This window comes from Nannospalax galili, unplaced genomic scaffold (genome assembly GCF_000622305.1).
Source record: "Nannospalax galili isolate Female #2095 unplaced genomic scaffold, S.galili_v1.0 scaffold6, whole genome shotgun sequence".
In the NCBI taxonomy this organism is placed as follows: Eukaryota; Metazoa; Chordata; class Mammalia; order Rodentia; family Spalacidae; genus Nannospalax; species Nannospalax galili.
Window position 1 is genome coordinate 916537 of NW_008355036.1, and position 9548 is coordinate 926084.

Below are 9548 nucleotides of genomic sequence, written 5' to 3' on the forward strand. Positions count from 1 at the left end.
AAAGGAGGAAGAAACTCCTGTGAACTCTGCTATCAGTTGGCTGCAGAAAATAGCCCATCAGATAAGGGGAAGGTATTATATGGAAGGGATGACACAGGGTTTCCACATTGTTTTATAAAAATGAGATGATCACTTCTTGGCCTTGTGGCTAAGACCAAGTACAAAAAACAAACAAGCAAAACACTGCACATGTGATGGCCAATTTTATGTGTCAACTTGGTTATTCCATCAACTATTAATTTTGGTGTTGCTGTGAAGGTGTTTTGGATATGTAATTGAAATAATAGTCATTGACTTTAAATAAAGGAGAATATTCTAGATGATCACTGTGAGCCTTATTTAATGAACTGAAAGGCAAGTTCAGAGGGTCTGGGGATATAGCACAGTGGCAGAGCACTTGACTGTATGCATGGTACCCTGTGGTCTATCACAACACCAACCAATCAGCCAACCAGCCAGCCAGCCAACCAACCAACTAACCAACCAACAAACAAACAAATCTTAAGAGCAGAGTTGAGACTTCTGAGAAGACAAAGAATTTCCGAGGACAGAGCAAATTCCACCTGTGCCAGAGAGCATCAGATGCCCTGGTCTTAGGCATGTCAGATTTGTCCCCACCATCCTGAAAGTCAGTTCACTGCAGTAAGTCCCTTCGGATATCTCCCTCCTAGTTCTGTTTTTCCAGTGGAGCCTTCACTGATGCAGTACACGCTTTCCATTTGACCCTTTTCATTCAATAGTATCTCTTGGAAGTCATTCCTTCCCCATGGAGAAAGCTATAGATCATTGTCTTTAACCACTGCATATGGTTTTATGGTATTTATCATTTGATTATCTCTAATTTCATTCCATTATGGAAAATGATACATTAAATGTCTTATATTGTTATTCTTCTATTTTTCCAACTAAAATCTCAGAATAGGACCTGCTGAACTGAATGATTAAATAGATTAGGGCAAAGAGAAAGTTTCCTTGCCTTCTCAAAGATTTGCTGTAATGAAGCAACAATGGAGAGATTAATAGGGAAAAAAAGTAAATACATCTATTATACACATAGAGGTGGTCACTCAATAACCCAATAAGGTTTGGATGCTTATACGGCCTTCTTCATGGGGAGAGGTAAATGGGGAAAGTGAGCATTTTGAGGGGGATAAAGAATTTTAGGTAAATGAATGGACCCAATGCCCAGACAATAGTTGGTAGATGCTTCTCTTTGGGAATTGCATGGGCCTAGGAGATAGCCAATGGCTTATAAGAAGATCTGTCCAGGTGTGATTACACTCTTCGATCTCTCTTTCTGCAGATATGGGGCTAGTTAATAAAAACTCAGACAAGAAACCAAAGGTAACTTTGGAGAATCTGGTTTTAGGTGGATAAGAGAACATCAAAGTAAAGCCTCTTCCAGGATCAGCCGTTCTCCAAGGGCCTTTAGTTTGAAATAATCAGTTTGATATCGTCTTCTGAGCCCCAACATAGCTGTCTCCTATAATATCTGTAGACTTATTAACATATTTAATTTTAGCTGATGTGCCTACCTTGTTTTCCAAACAGACTGGACCAGTTCATGCTGTCACCATTATATGCAAGTACTCTAATGGTAGGTGCTGATGTTCTTAATTCTCTTCTTTTTGATGAATATGAAGTGACATCTAATTCCCTTAATTTCCATTCCCATGATGCTTAAAGTCTGAGCACCTTTTAATGTGATTTTTGGGAACATTTAGATTTGCCCCCCTCTCTTTTTTTGAGACAGAGTCTCCCTGTAGCCCCAGCTGGCCTGGAACTCCCTATGTAGACCATGCTGGCTTCAAAGTCACAGAGATCCACCTGCCTCTGCCTCCTGAGTGCTGGGATTAAAGGTGTGCACCACCATGCCTGGCTAAAGATTTGCCCTTTCTTGACATTTCAACATCCATTGTCTACTTTTCCACTGGATAAAATCTGTAAGAAATGACAGGGAGCTGGGGCTGTCACTCAGTGGTAGAGTATATGCTCAGCATGCATGAGGCCCTGGGTTCAAATCCTAGTGCCTCAAAATTTTTTTTCTAAGAAAGAAATTGCTATTTAATCTCTGTATCACAGAAATATAATTTATTTTCAAATTTGTCTATTGTATACATAGCTAAAATGTCTATTTACATTTAAATAAAAATATTCTTACTGTATCTAATTTAGCTTAACACCCCCCCACACACATACAATTATAGTTCCTTGGTTTCAAATCTTGGTGAAAAAGTCATCAATGTATCTAGAAGAGACAGTTCATCCTAGATGTCTTATAATGCTAATTATTCTAATATGTAAGTCTCAATTTGGTGTCTCTTTTTTCTTTGGTGTTTTGAGACAGGGTCACCCCATGCAACCCCAGCTGGCCTGAAATTCACTATATAGACCAGGTTGACCTTGAACTCACAGAGATCTGCCTGCCTCTGCCTCCTTTTATGAGTTTCTTTGGTCACTGTGTTTTATCACAGCAATAGAAAAGTAACTAATACGTGTGTTAAAGCCTACTGAGTCAAGTTTGTGTCCCCAGATGTCCCTCTGTGTGAATTCATCCACTGGCGTCTGGTCAACCTATCTAGGTAGCATCACTCCCACTTAAGGAACATTAATAAATCTTACATTGGGCATGGTGGTGCACACCTTTAATTCCAGCACTTGGGCGACAAGCAAGCTGATCTCTGTGAGGTTGAGGCCAGTCAGGCCTACATAATGAGACTCTGTCTCAAAAAACAAAAACAAAACAAGCATTTTAATAAATCTTAATTGTAGTATTACAAATGGAAATTTAATTCTTAACTCATTTTTAAAAGTTCTCAGCTTATAATTTTCAGAAATTTTAAAGCAACACTCTTGTACTCTTGGGTTATAACATGTCTTAAACTGCATGTTTACAGTAGGCAACTTACTAGAGTTTAAAATATGTGCACTCCATGAATCTGTCACTGAAGTGAACGTATTCATTCCTCTTCAAGGCTTTCTTCTGAGTTCTTCCACTCCCCCCTCTGACATCTTTACTGCCGGGCAACACCTGCTTCTTATCACTACAGATTAGTTTATATTTCCTGAGGTTTTATATAAATAGAATTGTGTTATAAGCACTTTTGTGGGGGTCTTACTTATTTTATTTAGCATAATCATTCTGAGTTTAATCTATGCTGTTGCATACATAGCTCTTAATTTGTTCTCACTGCTTAATAGTACTATATCACACAGCTATACGGCTGTATACTTTCCATTTAGTAATGGATGTTCCAGTTTAGAGCCATTACAAGTCAAACTTTTTACATTAAATTAAATTAAATTTAATTTAATTTAATTAATTAATTTATTTATTTACTATTGAGGCAAAAATCTCATGTAGCCCAGGCTGGCCTCGAACTCCATATGCAGTCAAGGATGACCTTCACTCCTGACTCTCCTGCCTCTACTTTCCAAGAGCTGGTATTACAGGAGGTGTCACTATACCCAGCTACAAATACAACTCTATAGTATAACCTTTTATGTACAAGTCTGTATATGGACATATGCTTTTGGCTTTTTCTATTTTCTATTTTTTATGAGTATTTTGCCTACATGTATGTAAGTGCACAGTGTGTATGCAATATCTGTGAAAGCCAGAGGAGGGTGTTGGCTCACCTGAACCTGGAGTTATAGTTGTTAACTGCCTTGTGGGTGCTGGGAACTGAATCCAGGTCTTCTGCAAGAGCAGCCAGTGCTCTTAACCGCTGAAACATTTCTCCAGCTCTGGGCATGCACTTTTATTTCTCTTTTGTAAATACATAATAGAAGGACTGAGATATAGGAAAAGTGATGCTTTAAGAAGATGCCGAGGGGTTGCTTTGATTCCCAGTACCCATTTGGCAGCTAACAGCTGTCTTTAACTCCAGTTACAGGGGAATTTGATGCCCTCTTCTTTTTCAATCCTTGTGTTCTTTGTACTTGTCTGTGTCCTGGGTTTGTTCCCATGACTTGTTACTGACATTTGAATAGAATGAGTTTTTAAATTTAGAATTAATAAAGCAGGTATGGTGACCCATTCCTGTAATGTTATTATCTGAGGGTGGGGTGGAGGCAGGAGAGTGAGAAGCTCGTGGTCATCGTTGGCTACAAATTGAATTTGAGGCATCTTGGGCTAAATGAGACTCTATCTCAAAAAAAAGGAAAGGAAAGAAAAAAAAAGATGTTTGTTGTGTAGCTTTTCTGACTCAATTTTTTATTATCTTATTTTTCTTATTAAAAATATCTAGGAATAGGGGGCTGGAGAGATGGCTTAGCAGTTAAGAACACTGGCTGTCCTTGCAGAAGACCTGGGTTCCAATCCCAGCACCCCTATGGAGGCTAACAACCATCTGTTCCAGAGGATCTGATGCCCTTTTCTGCCCTTTGAGGGCACTGCATGACAGGGTGCACTTACATACATGCAGGCATAACACTCATACACATAAAAATAAAAATAAATAAAATATCTAGGGATAGCCAGGCATAGTGGTACATGTAAATTCCAAGTCAGCCAGGACCACATAGTGAAAAGCAAAACAAAAGGCTAGAGAGATGTCACAGTAGTTAAGACCATTGGCTGCTCTTGCAGAGGACCCGGGTTTGATTCCCAGCACCCACATAGTGGCTAACAACTGTCCATAACAGTTCCAGGGGAATCTGATGCCCTCTTCTGACATCCATGGGCATTGTATGACATGGGTGCACTTATATACATACAAGCAATACATGCATACACATAAAATTAAAATAGTAAATAAATTTTCTTAATTTAAAAAAAGCAAAACAATAGGGGGCAGAGACTTATCTAGTTGGTAGAGAGCATGCCTAGCATGCACAAAGCCCTGGGTTCTATCTCCAGCATCACATTAACCAGGCTTGGGAGGGGAATCTATGCATATAATCTCAGCAATTGGAAGGTGGAGGCAGGAGGATTAGAAGTTCAAGGTCCTCCTCAACTACATACCAACTTTGAGGCCAGCATGGTTTACATAAGATCTTGTCTAGAAAGAGAAAGGAGAAGAAAAAAAAATCCTGCATCAGTTGCACATGATGGTGCACCCTTTAATCCCAGCTCACAGGAGGCAGAGATCAAGTCCAGCCTGGTCTACATAGCAAGTTCCAGGCTAGCTAGAACTACAGGGAGATCTATCTCAAAAACAAACAAACAAAAAACCCAAAACAAAACAAAACAAAAATCCAGTATCTTATAAAATTGAGTTGCTGCTTAAGACTTTCTCCTATAAATTGAATATTGTTCTAAAATCAATTGTCTGATGTGGTCTAAAATATAAATTCCTGCTGAAGCTTTTTCTAACCAATATAATTGTAAGGTTTTAATGAGTATGAATTCATTTGTATCTAATGTGACACAACTTCCCAGAGTTTTCTCATGCTCAGTGTAATAAGCTTTCCTTTGGTATCAGTACTTATGTGCAGAGCACTGCTTAAAAGAGGGCATCATCAGACATCTCCATTCATAGTGTGTATTACATGGATGGGTTTTTGCATGTGCAGTAAGCACTGTGACTGAAGCAGGTCTGGTCCACTCAGGACATTCATGGAGCATTTCCTCTGGACTAATGTACTATTTCATGACTTCAAGATTGTGGCACATTGTTTTGTTCCATTTTGTCTTCTGACATTAAATTTGACACTGTGCTTTCTTGCCTTCCCTACATGCACAGGGTTTATCTCTATGACTTCTCTGGTGTTGTGTGTGTGTGTGTGTGTGTGTGTGTGTGTGTGTGTGTTGCTGATGGCCTCACACATGCTAGGCAAGGCTCTACCACTGAGCTATATCCCCATTTCTAAACCTGACTTCTGCATAAAAAGTCTTTTCATATCTACTACTTTCAAAATTTCTTCCTCATATGGATTAGCTAATGAACAATCATGTTTTTCTTTGGGCTGAAGATTACCTACATTGATTACATTCATAGGGTTTCTTTCCAGTGCAAATATTTTGATCTTTAATGAGGTATTGCTTCTAGCTAAAGAGGCTTGACACTGGAATAGAAGCTTTTCCACATTCATAACGGTGAGTATGTAGTGTCCCACTGCAGCTGATGGGACTTCCGCTTTTATCATTTGTGTATGCATGCTTGTTTTTTGTTCGATTGGTTTTTGGTGTTTGTTTTCACAGCATTTCAATAAATAGCCTTGGCTCCCGCAAACTTGCTATATAGTAGATCAGGCTGAACTCTCAGCGATCCACCTGCCTCTACCTCAAAGTACAGGGATTAAAGGTGTGAAGCCACCACACCCAGCTGTGTGTGAATTCTTAAATGAGTGGTGGGATTCAAGACAACATTCAGGGGTCTGAGGACATAGATCAGTGGATGGAAGAAAAAGTAGGGAGAGAGCATCGTCCGGGGAAAGAATATTTTATTACACTAAGTACACAGGTGTTATTTCTCTCCTATATACATTTTTCTGGGAATCTAGGCAGTATTGCTTGAAGCTAATGGGGTTTCCACATTCATTGCATTCATAAATTTCTCTATGAGTTTTTTTAAATGCCAAAGATTTTATTTCAGTTGGATGCTTTCCAGCATTCCTTACAGGCTGTGGCTTTGTTGCTGACAGCAGGAAATTCAGCTGGCTATTTCCTGCTGGGCACCAGAGAAATCCCCTCCGACACAGAGAACTCTACTCTAGTGCAGCTGGGTTCTTGATGCCACAGAAGAGAATTTTGAGTTGAGTTAGGGTGAAGGAGAGCTGGCGAGTTTAGTGATTAAGCAGAAAGGGGATGTACATTTGCATAGTCAAGCAAAGGTATTAGGAAAGAAACACTAAAGGGCCTCAGCAGTAGCCATCCTTGTGATCTGGGGGCTTTGAAGTCACTTCATCTATACCTAGGTTAAGATACCAGGAGAAGTATGAGCTGGTACATTCTTTTTTTCCTATTCTCAGAGTTCTGTCCTTGAAGAGGAGACTTTTTTGGAAAAGGGAGTGCTAGTAGACATAAAATATCAATCAACATCTTGTCTACATAAGTCATGAGGAGGTTGGACCCGACATAGTTACATAGTTACCTCTTTTTTAAAACTTATTTATTTTAATTTTATGGGTATGCGTGTATTGCCTGCATGTATGCAAGTGTGCTAGTGTCATGCAATGCCCTCAGAGGACAGAAGAGAGCATCAGATCCCCTCGAACTGGAATTACAGACAGTTGTTAGCCACTATGTGGGTGCTAGGATTCAAACCCGGGTCTTCTGCAAGAACAGCAGTGTTCTTAACTGCTGAGTCACCTCTCCAGCCCCCATGAGTCGTCTTTAATGTTCCTATTTGTGGTGTTTCTCAGAAAGGAGAGTAGAGATCTTTTGCAGGTGGTCTGGTCAGTTTTGTTGAAAATGCCTGGGTGTCAGCCAACAAGAACAAGAGATTAGAACCTGGAGAGAGACCCCCCCCCCATTTCTTTTCTTTTTTAAAAAATAATTTATTGAGAATTTCATACAGGGACATAGCATATAAGGTGTTTTGACCAAATCCATGGCTACTCCCTCCCCTCCAACTCCTCCCCATCACTTTTTTCTGATAACTTCACATACTCTTTCTTCTTCTTTTTGTTTTAAATGGGGCTTTTTGACACTCTAACATGTATGTTGCTAAAAGGACCAACATTTTGACTTTTAGCTAAGAAGCTGGCTACTTTTCTTTGGGGTCTTTTTACACTAACTGCCTAGCCAATTCATACCTCCTATTCTTATCACATCATCCTCTGAAGAAGTTACCCAGCTTGCAGATAGGGAATTGGGATGCAAACTGCTCTGGTTTCTTCCATGCTAAACGGGGATGCAGGGTGAGGCAACTGGGGTACCCCTTCAGTGGGTCTATCTAAAAGACTCCCAAATTGCATAACTCTTATCTATAAGGGGAAAAGAAAGTCCTTGACTGGTGAATAGGAGATGTGAAGGAGAAATAAAGGCAAGAGTAATTAGCATTACAAGTTCTAGACAACAGGTGATTATCATAACAAGGTCCTCACCAAGTTAGGTAATGGGTTCAAAACTTTTTTTTTTTTTTTTTTTTTCCTTCTGTCAAGGCTGGACTTGAGAGTGATGGACTCAGGATTTGTTTTCCAGCATTTTGATAGCTGTTGGAGTGTTAGACTCAGTGTCAGTTCCCTCTCAAAGGCTTCTAGATAGGGAGAGAAAACAAATTTGGCCATCATTTTAGAACAATAGTGGGTTGACTCCCTTAGCTACAAGTGGGCTCTACAGTACTGCAGACCAAGATTTGAAGTCTAATATCTGAGCAGCACTTTCTGATTCAGAACAAAATCATCAATGAAAGATAATTGCCTAAATAACTTTTTATATGGACTTAGCCCTAATGTCTGAGAAGTGCAATTCCTTGAACTCTTAAAGAAATACACTGATGACTTTACTCTTTGGTTATACTTTCCTTTTGGGTATTTAAGACCATAGAGTTGGCCCAAATAAATCAATTTATATTTATACTTAAGGTCATTTGAGGATCTGTTCCTCAGGGGTCATGTGGGCTTGGGAGGAGCCCCTGGCTCCTTTCTTTTTACCCGTTCCATCTATGTGAAGATAAGTCAAAGGTCCTGCTTGCTCATGGCTGGCTTCACTTGAAAGCATGGAGGAAATGTTTCCTCTGAGTTGACCCTTCTCTTGTAGACTGGACACTGGTTCAAGTCCATCTAGTGGGAGAGATCTCCGTGGCCTCCCTGAACAAGAGGACAGTTCTGTCCTCACAACAGTTACAGGACATTTTGAGAGATGTTCCATAGTCCCCTTGAACTTAGTCAACCTTGGAGGGCAAGGGGCAAAAACTTTCCTTTAAGTCCCTCTGAACAGTTTAGTATAGGCCTCAAAGTATTGCTGTTAAATATCCAATAAGTTTAGTTCCACCAGTCTGATACTTTTAATTACCATGTGCTGTGTAGATAAAGCTTTGATTAAAAAAAAAAAAAAGCCAATGTTTGGTTAAAGTTTTACTGGGGAACCAATGAATTTTTTGAGCTTACTGAGAAAACTGAGGGGTTGCTGAAGAGTATGAATGACCTGGGGGTATGCACACTGGAAAGCCTTTACCCAGCATGGGTCAGGCGTTTTATTCCTAGCCTTTCCCAGATTGTATACTTTAGCCTTTCCCAAATGTAGAAGACCATGTGTGATTAGGGCCAAATTACATACTGTTGGCTGAGAAGAGTGGCTGGATACTCCAGTGAGGGTCCAATAAATCTGCTTGCCCCTCCTTTAATGAAGGCACACAACTGACAACAAGCCCAATTGTGACCATGTTTAGCAATCAGGCACTGCTGAAGTCGTGATGATGGTAGTTATTTCACGCAGAGACTGCTGTACAGTATCATCTTATTAAAATTATGTGGAATGTAAAAGGATTGGTGCTAGGATCTGCAAATGAGGGAGAACATAATGTCTTTTATGTTTCTGAATCTGTGTTACTTCACTTAGTATAACAGTTTCTAGATCCATCTATTTACCTACAAATTTCATTATTTCATCTTTCTTTACTGCTGAATAGAACTCCATTGTGTAAATATACCACATTTTT